The sequence below is a fragment of the Vicugna pacos genome, chromosome 29 (genome assembly GCF_048564905.1).
Source record: "Vicugna pacos chromosome 29, VicPac4, whole genome shotgun sequence".
In the NCBI taxonomy this organism is placed as follows: domain Eukaryota; kingdom Metazoa; phylum Chordata; class Mammalia; order Artiodactyla; family Camelidae; genus Vicugna; species Vicugna pacos.
This window is the reverse complement of record NC_133015.1, coordinates 9,844,142-9,862,056: the sequence shown is the minus strand read 5'-3', so window position 1 is coordinate 9,862,056 and position 17,915 is coordinate 9,844,142.

The following is a 17,915-nucleotide window of genomic DNA, read 5'->3' as shown; positions in this document are numbered from 1 at the left end:
AAATTCAAACTTATGGATATACCAAAAGGAAATATTATAAGAATATTTATTATATATCCCACTAAAGACATATGCAACAGTTTTTATTAGAACATTGCAACTCAATAACTACCAGGAGAAAAATGGAAGAATATCTGAACAATGAAATATTATACAGCTGTCAAAATGAATAAACCAGAACTATAAATATCAACTTTGATTGGACTCACAGACCTAATACTGATTTAACAAAGCAAAGTATAGAACATTTTATATAGTTATGAAATAATTGTATGTCAATTAAAGTTATAAGTATTATACATATACAGATACATGTGATAAATACATGTACTAAAACATAAAAGCATGGTTAGCCTCAAATTTAATCATAATTATTGCTTCTGGGGCAGGAGAGGGGAAATGTGGATAATTTCAATATTATTGGTATCAGTATATTATCAAAGAACAAAACAACTAGATGCCACTATGACAGAATGTTTTTATTTCTTAGTTATGTACCTGTTATCCTATTTTTCTACATATTTTTACATCTTTTTAAAGAAAAGATCCAATGGTTTTGTGCATGTGTGTGTGAAAATTGAATTAGGAACACTTCCAGAAATTGAGTCACTATGCTATAGAGTTGGATTGCTCCTAGAAGTATTAAATCAATTGGAAAATACTTGGCTCTTAGTGAAAGGCTTTACAAAAGCCTATTATTAACTCCTCTTAATGTAGATGTTAGCATTTTCCTTCCACTAGTTTCCAATAATCAAATATAAATTCATAGCATCACCCAGCCCAAAATAAAAGGGAGGAAAGAGTCTACATCTTAAAAGAAACATTCCAGCTCCCACACAACCCAGTTTGAACAATGAAATAGACATTACAGAGAGAAAATTCACAAACAGCAGATGTGTGGTTCACTTTTCAGTTGTTGATATTAAATAAGAACACCTCTGAGATACCACATCCTGTGTTTGTGGATTGTAGTTAAAATGGTATATTCTGGTACTTCTAAATATTTTATGACATGAGGCATTTATGATGAAGACTCATTTTACTCACAAAATGTTAAATTTCCTCCAGCATTCTATTTCAAGTTGGATGGAAAGTACACCTTTAACCTGTACTGAATGAGATTGGAAACAACGAACAAGATAGTGATGTAAATTGATTTTGTGCAAAGTAAATATTTTCATTTTCAAAGAAGTAAATGTTCAACACAATATGGAATATGACTATTAATATTGTATATAGAAGGATTCTCAAACATAGTAAATTAATGAAATTGATAAATGAATATGCAAAATCCTTAAATGTAGTCATTTGAATTAAATATTAGTAATGAAAAAATATTCTATATTACAAACATAGTTCATTACCAACATCAACATAAAACTTTTTTTTTTTAACTGATAAGGTAGCAGAAAGTAAAGCTTGCCAAGTTACAAGTTAATCCTCTATTAGGTCTAATTAGATTCACATTCTAGACATTTTAATAGTTACCTGAAGACAAATTATGTTTTCTATGGCTTCTATATTTAATTCTTTATAGCCTTCTTGCACAAGCCTGCTATTGATTACAAGGATGTGAGAAAGTAAAGGTATTTTTTGCAATGATTTTCCTTGACCTGAAACAAAATGGTGCACTTGCTGAGCATATGAGCTCTGGCTGCATATTGCCTGGGTTTGAATTCTTTAATCTCGCTCTCATTTTCCTGAACTTTAAAATGAGGCTCCTTGTTTTGCAAAGATTCAGTGGGATAATACATAAAGGTACCCCGTGTTTGGTACCTGGGAAGCACTCAGAACGCACCTATCCACAGAAAATTATTATTGTTTTTGTTGTTGTTGGAAAGGAACTAGTTTTATAAATAGCCTCTGGCTTCTTGGTATCTTCCTTGGACCCCCTTGAATTCATTCTCATTTGAGGATCATTTAGAAAATCACATCTAATTAGGTTCTTTCTCTCAATGAAAACCATTAACAATTGTCAATGACTTGTCAGGCAAAGACCAAATACTCATAGCATGCCTGTTAGGGTTCTGCACACCACTGCCCTGGTCTTCCTCAACAGCCTTGTCTCTGGCATTTTTCCCACTGCTTTTTGCCCTCCAGAAATGCTTTGTCCTCTCAAAGTCACCAACTTCTTCCCTCCTCCAGGACCATCTCGTACACCTGCAGCCCTTCTACCCAGTCAATCCCTACCTATCCTTAGAATTAAATTCTAAATTCAATTTCTCTGAATCTTCCTGGACACTCTCTGAAGCCTCCTGCCCTGGTCAGTTCTGTTCTACTATACACACTTCTTCAAGTTTTATGATCCTTTTTTTGACTGTGGTGTGGTATTTTAATATGTTGGCAGGGAGAGTTTAATATAAGTTAGAGCAAGCATCACTATACCCCATTCAATTGCCCATGACTATATATAGCTTTTTCAGCTAGGAGAATGGGAGAAAAGGAATCAGAGAGGAAACAAGAGAGCTTACACCTGGTTGCGTCCCAGAATCTGGGTAGATAGAGAGAGTGGGCAATAAGAACACAAACATTTGAGAAAGTTAAAAGCCGTGAAAATATAGGAGCTTAGAAAACTTGAGTGATATCTCTAGGTAAGGTCAAAAAAAAAAATTGGCCAAATCCTAAAAGTACCTCACTCCACATCAGGTTGAGAAAGCAGGAAGAATGTCCTAATGCTGTTTATAGAGATTTGACTCTGAAACAACTTCAGGTCTCCCTTACAGCTGTAGAATTCTGCTGTAAGAGAGCTTTCCATACCTAATAGCAGCGAAGATGTTCCTTAGAGAGCTACTGTGATGAAAAGGTAGGAACAGCATGCAGTAGAAATACACAAAGAATGGAGCTGGGGACAAAACCACTGAGGATGCTTCAGCAAATGGCAGGCATGAATGCGTTACGAAAGCCCTGTTATCACTGGTGCCACCACCGTGTTGATGATGCTGACATCAATGTCTAGGCTGGTGCACCAAGTATTCTCCAAAATTTGGACAAATTGTCAGAGAGAATGTTTCCACCAACAAATTAGGAGGCAAAATACAATTTAAGTTTAACTAAAAGAAGATAACACAGTGACTTGTTTGCAATAGAGGTTTATTGAATATATTAGTTGGCTTTCTAAAACCGTCTAACTTTATCCAAGACTGTATGCTCTTATAAAGACAGAGACCTTTTAATATTAGTCACACCTCTGTCTTCGCAACCCAGCACAGTCTCTGACAGAGGTAAGTGAATACCTATTTTGTGCTTGGATGGATAGCAGTGATAAATGAATGAAGAGCATATAGCCTACTGGCTGTGGACCCGAGGCATTATCTTATAGAAATATATATTTGAATTGAATTTTAGATGTTATAAAAAGATTCCTTAACTTAAAGGCAAAGATGTTGCCACCCAAGCTTAGAATACTTGGCCAGTCTGTAAGATTGCGGTGCTCAAAGAACGCTGAGAGAATTAAAAAGAAAAAATGTATATGTATATATGATAAACATGATTAATCTATGTAAGTCCTCCATTGTTTTTCTTTCAAATAATGTATTTTTTTCTAAGCTGGTATGAAATCGGATAACATTTTTTTAGCCTCTAATTTTAGGAAATAAAATAATGCTTATACTTTGATAGGGTGGAATGTATATGATCATTTGCTTCCAAATAAAAGTTCTTTGTAACTGAAAGCAGTTCTTCTTTATAGATGAATATATGTGAGGAAATTCTAATTTGTTTATTGGCACATGGAGAGTGAGTTCAACGCTTCATCAAACATTCACTGTAGTTAAGTAAGTTAGTCTCGGAAAGTATTTAGAGAAGCATCACATCTATTTAGTCCTTTGTGTTAATATTCAGGGAATTATTTTTCCAGGAGCCAAGGGAGTTTTTTGAGATTAAAAAAATAGTCTGGCAATTGGAATGTCTGACTAAACTACTGTTATGAACTGAATTTTGGCTCCTCCCCGAAATTCATAGGTGGAAGCCTTAACCTCTAGGGCCTTAGAATGTGTCTGTGTTCGTAAATAGATGTTTTAAGAGGTAATTAAGGCCACTAGGGTGGGACCCAACTCAATATGACTGGTCTCCCTGTAATAAGAGGTGATTAAGACACACAGAGACACAAAGCACACACACACACGAGGAAATGGCCATGTAAGGTCACAGTAAGAGGGTGTCCATCTGCAAGCCATGGAGAGAGGCCTCAGAAGGAGCCTAACCTACCAACACCTTGACCTTGGACTTCCAACTGCCGTTAACTGTGAGAAAATAAATTTCTGTTCCTTAAGCCACCCCATTCAGGTATTTCGTATAGCATCCCTAGCAAACTAACAGTGTCACCAGCATTAGGTTCCTAGAACGCTCCGCAGTGTGAAAGTATAAAAGCAAATCTTAATTTCAAAAACAATGATATCTAACACCTACTGGAGTTAAACATGACCCAGGATTTCATATTTTGGTATATTCCCAACAGAAATATACGCCGACATCTACTACAGAGATATTCATAGCAGCTGTATCCCTAATAGCCTCAAACTGGAAGCAACCTGGATGTCCATCAGCATGAAACAAGATAAACAGATTGTGGTATATTCACAAAATGGGATAGAACACAAATTAAATGAAAAAACCCAAATGCTGATACATGCAACAGCAAAGATGAATCTCAAAATCAAATTTGGATTGGAAGAAGCCAAGACACAACATACATGCTGTGTGATTTTATTTAAATGAACTTCATAAACAGCCAAAACTAATTTATGATGATAGTAGTCAGATTAATGATTACACTGGGCAGGTAGGTGGTGAATGGGACAGGCAGTAAATGGGAGAGGCAGGCTGAGAAATTTGCATACATGAGCTAATGGATGGCTACATGAGTGATTATAGAAGTAAAAGAACTCCTGAAGCTGAACACTTCATAGTAGCATGGTTTGTGTAAGTTACACCTCAATTACAAATTTTTTTTAAAAAAATCATCCATTTTATGCTATTTTTAAGTGTGTACTTCATGACACACAAGTCACTATGCTTGTATCAAATCTCTAGTATATCTTCTTTAATTTGAGATTTTTTACTCTGGGCAGGAACCAGAAGGGTATACGTTTTGCTTAGGTGGCTCTTTCTTAAAAATAATGTCACTTTGAAAAAATGTGGCGAAACTTTTCCTAAATAATTGATCTTTCACATTCTTTCTTTGAACATGCTCCCCATTTGCCCAGGACACTTGCTTTCCTCTCCTCCAAACCCTTGCCTCTAGTATGGAAAATACTTGTTTGTCCAGAGATCATTCAAAGGTCACCTCTGCCTCCTCTGAGCCCTCTTTCTCTTGTACCAGACAAAGATAATTAGTTGTCTATGTTTGTGAACTTATTATATTACATTGTAATATGTTTTCACATGTGTGTCTCCTGCACATAAAAGTTGGCCCAAATTGTCAAGTGAATACATTAATAGAATAAATTGTGTAGAGAGTTAACCACGGGGGAAGTGTGGGGTTGGCTCTTGAATTATATAAGAGAATGTTGTTTCTTTGATCATAAAAAAGCTATCCTCCTTTATTGCTCACATGGTAATTTGTACATTTCTTCCGATAGCTTGAATCAAAGTATAATTTATATGTCAATCACCACTGCATGCTATAAAATGCCACAAGTGCAGCATTGTAATTTATTTGTTCTTATTTTCCCATTACTGCACTTAGTTTCATTACAGATAGTAGTTGGCACTTTATAAATGTTTTTTATGATTATGAATCAATGAATTTATAAGCAGTTATTTAAACAATGAATGTAAAAACTATTATATTTATCCATTCATGAGATTTGCCAGACTATTAGTTAACATTTTCAAAGGTTTCTAAGGTCTTTACTAGAGTACAATTTTGCGGGGAGCCACTCGTGACGGAGGGCTGCCGCGCACAGAACTTGGGCGTAAAACCCCAAAGTGCAGGGCGCCAGGCTCTGAGATTGAGGCTGCCGAGCACAAAGGTTGGGCCTAAACTCCCACAGTGCGGGGCGCCCGGCTCAAAGGTCAATTGAGTTAGAACAATCTCTGTCCCGCCACCCCTTTTACTAAAGAATACACCAGGTGCGCTAATGCCTGAGGCCATTAAGTCACAAAGGACCTTCAGAGGGAGAGATATGATCGGCACACAAATCAGTGATCTTTTTAGAGAACAATCACCTGAGTTAAATATATACGAGTCACGATGTTAGTTTATAGTTTAGAGAAACAATACCTAAGTTTATGACTTTGGTCTTATGATCCTGCTTTGGGGAATAGTTGATCCGGGTTTTTTGGGAACAGTAAATAATAATGATGTCTTTTAAGTTAATGATTTTAGTACATGTTGTTAATATACCCTAAAACAATACCGCTGCCTACGTGCAGGAATGTGTGAGCTAATGGGTTAAAAATCATATAAATGAACTGCTGAAAATAAACTCGAGGTCCACTCTTGACCTAGCGTCTTGCGGGCTAGAGTGAGACCCTCTCAACCCCAACTTGTCTTACTGTCTCTTTGTCACGTCCTTCCTTTTCTCAGTCCTGCAGCACAGGTTTCTGGACCTGATCGATTGTCGGCAGGCACCGACACAATTTGTATCAGAAAATTGGAGAAGACAATCGTGGGTACCAAAAACTTCCTACTAAATAATGAAGAATCAAGTTCTTACTGTGAATATATCTTGAAAAACAAAATGAAAATAAGTTTTTTAACTTTGTATTTAAGGAAATTTAAGTTTTCAGTGCTAAGTTTTAGAATAAAGGAGGAATAAAATATTAATTTGAAGATACATGTCTTTCAACTAAATTTTGAGAAGTGTTATATGTACACTTTTCACTTTTGCCTATGAGCATAATTTGAGCATAATCATAAATAAGATCATTAAAGAATATTAAAGAGTTTTATCAATTTTATCATTTGTCTTGATCCTTTGATAGTCATCTATTTTCATAATATTTGTTCCAGTATTCTCCTTATATGTTAACCAGTGTAAATGTCAGCTCTTCATCTGTGAGTGATTTCAAGCAGAATTTGATCAATTGTTTCAACATTGCTTTCATTCACTATAAGAAATCCTACAACTTTTTCAAGATTTACATTGTAGCTTTAGAAAAAAAATTGTGATGTATTACTAAAGTTTTTGAAGACAATATCCAGCAATTACAGATACTTCAATAAAGTGGATGGAGTAAATGATTTTAAGCAGAGTAAATTTTGAATGATCAGTCTTATAAGCATTATGTTAGTAAAAATGCTATTTTAATGACTAGATTTGTCTCCCTTCACAATCTCAGAACTCAGGAAAATAATTATGCAATAATACATGCTCATATAGTAAATATTCAGATGAGTAACTTATGGAATAAAGTACATAAAGTGTAAGTGAGAATACATATATGTGTGTATGTGTGTGTGTGTGTGTGTGTGTGTATTGATTTTTTATCAATTTCTCCTCAGTATTCTACATCATTTACAGACCTCATTATTTCTCAGTACAATCACTGATATAGGTAATTTTTATCCCCATTATGTAAATTGAAAAAAAATTCAGGTAAGTTAAGATTAAGAATTTTGCCCAAGAAATAGAGGCAGGTTTCAAACAAAAGAGTTCTAATTTGTCAGTATCTTTATATCTAATGATGTATAGATAGGTTTTTCCCCTTTTTATAGGTCTAGCTAAACATTCCTCAGATCAGTCTCCAGTGATGAGGTTTTAGAGAAAGGGGGTGAGTAATCTCTAAAAACCTTCAATCTCTACAATGTATCAATAATGAGCTATGTTTGATGGAACCATTACTTTCAACAATTATGGACTATTTCTCAAACTTTCATTTTTTAATACACATCATAAATTTCCATTTTAGTGTGTAAACAATTCAGAAGACTTCTTTCCAAAACACACTAACACCTCATAAAACATAGTTTGCAAAATGTTGGCTACAAACAGGAGATTTTCTTGCCCTCAAGTTATTTAATTCTTCAGCTTCCATCAGACACCATTTGGAATAAACTTAATTATTCATTTCCTAATTTATTTACTTAAAATAAATAGATATCCTTAATATAATACATTATTCTTCATTGTGATTTACCCTAAAAAGATTTTCAATGGCCATTTTCATGGAAATTAAAGAATAATTCAAATGATAATCAATAAACCCAATCCAGTATTAAATGTCTGTCCTGAGTATGAAAATTACATGGCTATCACTTAGGAGACTTGTTCAAAAGTTTTCCTAAAGTCAGGCAAAATGCAACAACAGCAAGAACTTCTCTTCTTTAAGTGTAATAAAAGTAAATCTGTGTGCATAAACGAGAATGGTTGAACAACAACAAAAAATCTGTGCTATCAATATCCACACTTTTACAATATCCTGTCTTTTACAACCACTCTATGGGCTCGAGTGCCAAGCATAACTCCAAGGGACGTTCTCTGTAATTTACACTCCATGTATTAAAAGCAAACCCCATTTTACAATCTAAAAGGAAAATATATTTATCCACCATCTTCTTCTAAAATAGGAAAATTATCCCAAAATATTTGTAGGAATTAAAAAAAATAATCATCTTCAAAATTCGGATAAGACAGACAGAAGCATGTGTCTTCTGTCTTCTTAAATATTTCATCAAATTTTAGTATCTTAACAATTTCAGTCAACTTTGTTCCACTTCTACAGAAAGTGAAACGAGCTGATGATGTATCTAATTTTCAAAGATCAGACAGGAATTTCGGTAAAACAAAGGAATTCAATATTTGTAGAAAGCACGTTGGTAGCATCTACTCTGTTGTTCTGCCTCTCTGCGGCATCAGGAAGTGGTATGAAGCCCTATAAAAACATAGCATTGCTGGGGAAACTAAGCAGTGGATGTAAGTGGAAATTCAATATAAGCGGGTTTGACAAATGTGGGGAAATTTAACATGGAGCCTGTGGGATTTTTGGCCAGACTTTTAAATTTGATTGATAGCTTTAAGAATTTTATATATATGGATTCAATACAAGTGGGTATCATGGTATCATAAAAGCAATATCATCAACTAAAGAAGTTACAAAACTCTAGCTCCTGGGCATTGGCTGTGCAATATCTTTTTAGCTACTAAAGTTAACTGTTGCAATCCACTTGTTTTTACCTAGTCTTGATGTGGTTTTACAGTTTACCATGTTTTTTGTTGAACATTTTTAGATGCTGTCTTTTTATCAAATGAGCATTTGGTGGTGTACTCTGAGGGCAATCTTTTCTCTTACCTCTTGTTTGACTACAGTTTAGTTTTCTAATAATATTTTGAAATTCAGTTAAAGAAAATATCTTTGAATTTAGTTTCTCAAGGGAATTTCCTTCAGATGTTGTATGTATTATTTCAGATAGCCTCTTCTTTGATCTAATGGAAAGGAAAAAATACTAAAATATGCTAATAAAATAATACTTTATATCATAATTAAATTTTTTCCTAGCCATCTTGGGGAACAGCTACAAATATTTTGACATTTTAAAGTCAGAGATTATAAAAACGATACTAGTGGCTGTGAATAAGGTCTCAGACTACACATATATATATGTATATATATATTTAAATATCTCATATCCCACTCAACTCTGTAGTAGTTTAATTGATGGCTCTTTATGCCTTATAAACATATGCATATGTAAGAGATATGATCAGATTTGTGATTTACTTCTCTATTGCATCAAATCCTGTCTATCAGACATATAGTCAGCATTTTAATACTAAATAGTACAAATTAATAAATGATATTAATGCTGAAACATGTTGGAAGCGGTAGGCTCTAAATAGTTTTCCTCAGTGAAACACATAGATTTAAAATTAAAGAAAACAGGTCAGTCAATCCAGTTCATATTGTATTAACTGCAAGGTAGACTATAAGCATGAACTAGATTAGTCCTAGAGATTCAGACTAATTAATAATAAGCCTGGATAGAATATCAATGGAATGTGGGGAAATATATATACACACACACACACATCCATATGTATGTGTATCTGATTATATAGAAAAATAAATATAAATTTTTCTTCTTTTAGACTTAAATTTACTCAAATATTAAACAGTCATTATGGAATTAATGTGTAATTTGGTATTTTAAGTGCCGAAACACATATCCAGAATATTTTTGCTCCATTAAAACACTTTTTTGGGGGGAGGTTATAGCTTATGTGGTAGAGAACATGCTTAGCATGCACGAGGTCCTGGGTTCTATCCCCGGTGCCTTCTTCAAAATTAAATAAATAAATAAATATAATTACCTCCCCCCACAAAAAAACCTAAATAAAATCACTCTTCAAAAAATAAAAAAAATAAAATAAAATAAAATAAAATATAATAAAAATACAAATAAAACTTTAAAAAAAAACATTTTTTTGTCATTGCTCATTCTCTGCTTGTCTGAAGGCAGTCTACACAAAATGAAGCCTCCATACTTTCTTTTTAAAAAAGATATCATCATAGACAAATTATTATAAAAGTTGATTAGGTGCACATTCAATTGTTTTTCAAAATAAATTTCTAAAATATTTTATTCATATTTAAAACATAAGACAACTGTGGTGACTAGAATGCGTAGGACCCTTACTGGTAGCATCAATTACAGCAATTCATTTTGTAGTCTTAGCTATTACATAAAGTGTGAACTATGAAAATACTGAATTTGCAAATGTGTTACCAGTTGTTTCACTTGGGAAATTGTGTTAGAGTTCTCTAGAGAATCAGAACCAATAGGATATATATCAATATACAGAAAAAAGATTTACTATGAAGGATTGGCTTATGTGATTTTGGAGACTGAGAAGTCCCACAATCTGCCATTTACCACCTGATGGCGCAGGAAAGCTGGTGGTGTCACTCCAGTCCAAACCCGATAGCCTGAGAATCCAGGGGGCCAATGGTGTGAGTCTCGGTCTGAGTCGGAAGGCCTGAGAACCGGGAACGCCGACATCCAAGGGAAAGATGGATGTTCCCATCAAGTAGAGAGTGAATCTGCCCTGCCTCCAACTTCCTGTTCTTCTCAGGCCCACAACAGATTAGATGATGCCCACTCATATCTGGGAGGGTGATCTTTGCTCAGTTGACCAACTCAGATGCTAATCTCATCAAGAAACACTCTCACAGACACATTCAGAATAATGTTTTACCAACTAGCTGGGCATCCCCTAGTCCAGTCAAGTTGACATAAAATTAATCATCCCAGTTGTGGTCTTGCTGCTACTTGTGCAAAAATTTAGGCACAGATCTGAGCCATAGTACAAATGTATCTATTGATTTTTGTACCATATCATCAAAATAAATATAATTGTGTATTTTATATATTTTCTTTTAAAAGATTTTTGGCTTTTGCTGGTAAAGACTAACAACAGATGGCACAAATTCTTTACTGATTTTTATATACTCTTCACCAGCATTAAAATAGTACAATTATCTCTCCCAGGAATTTAAGAAATCAATGCTATTAACTAATCTACAGAATGGATTTGAATCTCACACATTTTCTTACTAACGTCCTTTTTCTAGCCCAGGATCTAATCAAAGATTCCACATTGTATTGACTTACTATGTCTCTCTACAGTAATCACATTCAGGAAGAGCTGATCTTTCTATCCATTCATTACTTTACTAGACTATAGCTTGGTGGATATTTATTCTATTGAATGGGTTATAATCTGCATATCATTATTTTGTTGCTCAAATTATCTCAGACTCAGTTACTGGGAGACTTCTCATGTTGGCTTTTTCATCCTCTCAACAAACCCCCATCATTTTTTGAGTGTTTCCTTATTTTTGGCAACAAAGAGTACACAAGGTTTTATTTGTACTTTTCTTATTCTAGTCTTGGAATGAACAATTTCTCTAGGGATTTCTGGTTCCTTTTACTAAAAAATAATCGTTAGAAATAAAGATCTGAGTTCTAAGTGTACTCACTGTGGCTGGGTGTCATTTCTTACAGGTCCCTTTCAGAGGATAAAGCTAAGAAGTTTATGGATATATTCCAAACCATGCACACACACACGTATATTTGTCCATCCATATTAATATTAAAAAGCATGAATTCAGACTGATACTTCCAATTGCAATTAAATATCACACTGTTATTTTTAGCTTTTCCTTTTTTCTTATTTGTTTATAGGCTTACTCTATATAGTCAAAATACTGTTTTCCAAAGATTAGTTCTTACTTTCTTTCTCTTACCCATGTGGTAGTGTTATCAATTAAGCTCATTTGTTTTTGTTTTCCATTTTGGTCCACGTGGGGACCAGGGCTGCTGCCACTGAGAATGGGAGCAGCTGTCGGGGACAAAGGCAGCTCAAACCAGAAGCAGCATGTGAACAGGGTGGAGGCAGCCATGACTGGCTCTTAAACATGCTGCACATCAGAAGTGGCTCTGGTCTCTGACTGCGGTGGGGACCACCACAGCCTGCGCCTAGACCCACACTGGGAGCCCACCCCAGCCCCTCTTGTTCCAGCACTGCTCCCCTCTGGGGTGCAGATGTTGGTGCTGGGAAAATGGAGAGCACACACTTAAAGGGAATGGACCAAGCTTAGACCTGACCCTCAGGACTTGGGAACTGACCTTCCCCTCAATGGGGTGGTGATGGCCACTGAGCAGAAGAGAAGCCCAGACTCACACCGGCTCTGGCCCTGGCCCTCCATCTATCTCCAGCCCCACCTCTAACATGATAGTTGCCAGCACCCTCTGGGGAAAGAGGTGACTAATGTTCACATCAGATCCAGCTCTCCCACCACAGCCACTGGGCACATGCAGACGCTCCCACACAAGGACACTCCTTCAAGACTGCTGTAGGTAGCTGTTTCACCCTAATTTTATAGAGATAGGAGAGAGAAAGTTAAGCAAAGTGAGAACACAGAGGGATTTGTTTCAATTGAAAGAACAAGAGAAAACCCCTGAAAAAATAGCTAATGGAAGAGAAATAATTTACCAGATAAAGAGTTCAAAACATCAATAGTAAGAAAGATATTTGAATTAGAAAAAAGTACAAATGAAGACAAAATTTTAACAAGGAACTAGAAAATATAAAAACAGTCAGAACTGAAGAATACCATAACTAAAATGAAAAACACTCTAGAAGGAATTGACAGCAGTCTAGGTGATTTGGAAGAACACATAAGTGACCTGGAAGATAGAAAAATGGAAATCACCCAATCAGAGCAGCAAAAAGAAAAAAAAAAAAAACAGAAGGAAATCTGGACAACATGGATGAATCTGAAGGATGCTATGCTAACTGAAGTTAAGTTAGACTCAACAAGACATATACCATGTGATCTCACTTATATGCGGAATCTAAAAATTTCTACCTTATAGAAGCAGAGAGTACAGTAGCTTGCCAGGGGCTGGGTGTTAGGAGATATGTCAGTTGCTCAAAGGATACAAGTTACGCAGGATGAAAAAAATTAGGGAGAGCAAATACAGAGCAATGTGACTACAGTTAACAATAGTGAATGTTCTAAGACAGTGAATTTAAGGGTTGTCATCACATAACAAAATAATAGTAACTATGAGACACACACCCAGAAGTGGGAGAGCTGAAGCATATGGTAGTTCTATTTTTAATTTTTTTTAATGAACCACCTCACTGTTTTCCATAGTGGCTGTACAAATTTACATTTCCAGCAACAGTGCACAAGGGTTGCTTTTACTCCAAATCCCTCCCAACACTTATCTCTTGTCTTCTTGATGCTAGCCTTTCTAACTGTGTGAGGTTATGTCTCAGCGTGTTTTAGATTTGCATTTTCCTGGTGGTGCTGCTGAGCATCTTTTCATGTACCCGTTGTCTATTTGGATGTCTTCCTTGAAAGAGATCAGTTTAGTACCTCTGCCCATTTTTAAAATTGTATTATTTGGGGGTTGTGATTCATCTATATGAGTCTGTTATATATTTAGGATATTAACTCATTATCAGATACATGATTTATAATTATTTTTCCAAGTCTGAAGATTGCTTTTCCATTTTGTTGAATGCATCTTTTGCTGTTAGAAACTATTTGGCTTGATGTAGTCCTGCTTATTAATTTTTCCTTTTGTTGTTTTTGCTTTTGGTATCACATCCAGAGAATTTTTGCCAATACTGTGTCAAAGAAATTTTTTTCTTATGTTTTCTTCTAGGAGTTTTATGGTTTCAGGTCTTATTTTTAAGTCATCAATGCACTTTGAGTTCACTTTTGTGAGTAGTGTAAGGTAGGGGTCAAATGTCATTCTTCTGCATTTTGTGGTCCAATTTTCACACCACCATTTATTGAAGTAACTGTTCTTTTCCCACTGAGTATTCTTGGCTCTTATGAAGTATTAGTTGACTGAGTATTAAAGCATTTATTTCTGGACTCCTGATCTGTTCCAATAGTCTATGTGTCCAGTTTTATCCAGTACCATACTGTTTTGATTGTCATAACTTTCTAGCATGGTTTGACATCAGAAAGTATGATGCCTCTGGTTTTGTTCTTCTTTCTCAGGATTGCATTGTCTATTTGAGGTCTTTTGTGGTTCCATAGAAATTTTAGAACTGTTTTTTCTGTAACTGTTTGTCAAATGCCATTGGTATTTTGATAGAGTTTGCATTATATCTATGCATGGTTTTGGGTGACATGGACATTTTAACAATATTAATTATTCTGCTACATGAGTGTGAGATACCTTTCCATTTGTGCTTCTTCAGTTTCATCAACATCTTATAGATTTCAGTGTACAGATCTTACATCTCTTTGATAATTTTATTCCTATTTTATTGTTATTTATTTCATTTTAAGTGATTATTGATATTTTGTTGTTAGTATATAGAAACACAAGTGATTTCTGACATTTATTTGGTATAAATAGGGGGTCCTCAGTGTCTATGAGGGCTGTTGGGGGTCCTCAGAAGAGCCTCCAGGTCAAATGGGGCCTAGGGACCAGGGCTGGCAGCAGTGGGGGTCAGGGCTGGTTGCATGCACATTTCGGCTGAGGGCTTGAGCCCCAGGTGCCTGTGCAGTGGCAGGGCCTGGTTGCAGACACGCTTGTAGTGGTGAGGGGCAACATAGGTGGCAATGGCAGGCACACAGGTAGCTGTGGTGCTACCATAGCTGCTGGGTGTGTCTGTAGGACAAATTGTGATTGCTCCTGCCTCAAGTTATTGGTAGCCCTGCTTTTCTTCCTTCTTCCTAGCTGTGTCTCTGTATGTTTCAGCTCCGCTGGGCTTGGTGACGTGAAATTGAAGTGGGACCTCTGTGCAATGCCCTAGAAAGGTGGGAAAGCTGAGTGCTCACCCCACTCTTCCCCTCCTGGTGAGGGTAACTCTTTCTAACTGGGGAACTCCCTCTCAGCACAGAGCAATGCTGGCTTGTGGGATGGGGTAATGCAGACAAAATAAATCTGTCTTTCTTTTTCTTGTGCAGTTATTACTGGATTTTTTTTTGTTGTTGTCCTACTGTGTTGCTGTAGTTTCTTAAGTAGGCTCCAAGCTCTTCCAGAGCTGTTTTACTTTATGAATATCTGTCTCATTGTCGATCTTTTGTGGGGGAAAGAGGAACTGGTGTCTCCTACACCATTATCTTCTAAAAAAGACTTACATATTCTTTCACAATTAAAACTTAATAAGTGTGTCTATTGTAATTAATGTTAAGTTCGACTGAAGAACATTTTTATTTTATCAGTTTAGTCAACAGTGTGTCATCAGCAAATTTGATAAGTCAGACTTCCAAATATAAAAAGGAGCAGACAAAATACTTTAACCCCCCAAATCTCCGTATAGGGGTTGATAATAATTCCATTAACCATATTCTTGGTAGCTTAGTATTAAGAGCAGTAACTCAGGGTTCAGACTGCCTGTGTTTAAATGAACGCTAGCTCTACTGCTGGCAATGGCTTTGCAATCTTGGCTCAACTGGAAAATGGGAATAAAATTAGATTCTACCTTGTAGAGTTGTGGTGAGAATTAAATGGCTTTATACATTGTAAAACACATAGAACTGTGACAGATACATGTTAAATGTACAATAAAGACAACTGTGAAAAGTATTAAAGTTCTTCAAATATCTATAAGCCTACCTACATCCACATTCAGTTATCTCATTTGTTATCATCTTTTTCTTAAATATATCATAAGAGATAATTACTTCAGAGAATATGCAGTAAAATATGGGGTGCTTGGTTTCAAAAAGCTAGCAATTTCAAATATTTTTCTGTTAATATCTCTTGGAATAGGGTAATTTGTAAAGTCCTACATTTATGACAACATCTGGTTATAGAAGATGACATTTTGTGCAGAATTTTTATTTATGCTTTCTGCTTTCATCAGAATATTTGTACCCTGTCAGCTTTAAGTGTCTTTTAATATTTTTACATTATTACAAGACAAAATAAGAATAAAATTTGTCGGTTTAATAATGCACAATATTTCAAGGATCTTTCCAACATGTACATTGTCCCTACACCCATTTTATTACCTATTACATAATATTAACATACATAACCAATGAGTCTCAGAAGAGTATTATGATATTAATTTTGATTTGACTTTGATTAGATATATGTTATCTCTTCCATTATGTATTAGCCATGCTAATACTGTAATAGGCTTTTGTGTATAATAATCAAAGATTTATTACCTTGGCAACTTTTAAAATATTAACGGCATCATTTATTGAATTATGATCAAAAAGTATACTACTTTGGGTGGAGGAGTTTCTTCAACTCTGAAAAAATGGCATTTCTTATGAAAAGGAGCAGTGTTTTTAAAGTCTATACCACTGTTTGAAACATATGAATATGTGTATTGTTCTTAAATAGCTGCAGATGGAAAGATAATACTAAAGACATTCCAATATTGCTCTCATATATTTCCCATGCAGTCAGCTTTAGAACAATCATGCATTTTCAATCATTCCTTATGAATTAAAGGGTAAATGCTTATTTAACATTTTTATGTCCATTTCCTTAATACTTCAGATTTTTAACTGGCAAAAATGTGCTAGGTCAGCATTTACAGGTATATACTTTTTAATTTGAATAGTTTGAAAAAAACATGGGATTTCGAAATTCTTTTCCTTCGTGCTTATTTATATCATGGTCAAGCTTAATTATGCAGAACGGGCTTAACTCCCTTTCCCACACCCTAGCCACAGAGTGAGCAACCGTGCATTTGTTTTTCTCAGATGGTTCTTGTGGTGCCCAACAGAGAAACATGCAAGCTGGCTCCCTGTTTTTTTTTTTTTTTCTCACCATTGAGTTTTCTTTCTGACCATTGAATTACAGAAGCAGCAAATTTGCAGTGCATCCTTCTGAAAATGGGGCATGGCGAAAGAAAAGAATTTGAATTATACAGCCTAACCACCTGACTCTTAAAAAACACTCACAGGTAGAATTGCATTTTGATATGAAGTAAGTTTTCAGCAAATTGACATTATCTTAGGAAAACTTTTTGAGTTATTTCTGGTTTTGTCTCATGATCATATTTGTTATAAAAGGAAAAAAATACATCCATGTCATTTGTGAAATACCAATCAAATAGATAACATTGAGTTAAATGCTTTCATTCAATTAAGAGAACTTTAATCATTTTTTCTTTTTTTAAAATTTTTTTCAGAGCATTAGTACTCTCTCTTAATTTAATATACACTACACGATTATGTATTTGCCATTTCTTTATTTAGGGTTCATGATAGATTGTATTTTTGGATGGGAGAATTAATGACGTTTATTTATTTTATTTTATTATTATTTTTCTAATGGAGGTACTGGGGATTGAACCCAGGACTTCATGCATGCTAAGCATGTGTTCTACTGCTGAGTTATACCCTCCCCACTGCAACTAAGAACCTTAAAAGTAGTCATGGAAAATTTGTAGGGGACGAATCAAAGCCTTTTTTGATAGCAAAAGAAGATTGTCTCATTGTATTTTTCAGAGCATATAAATTCATTAGCCCCA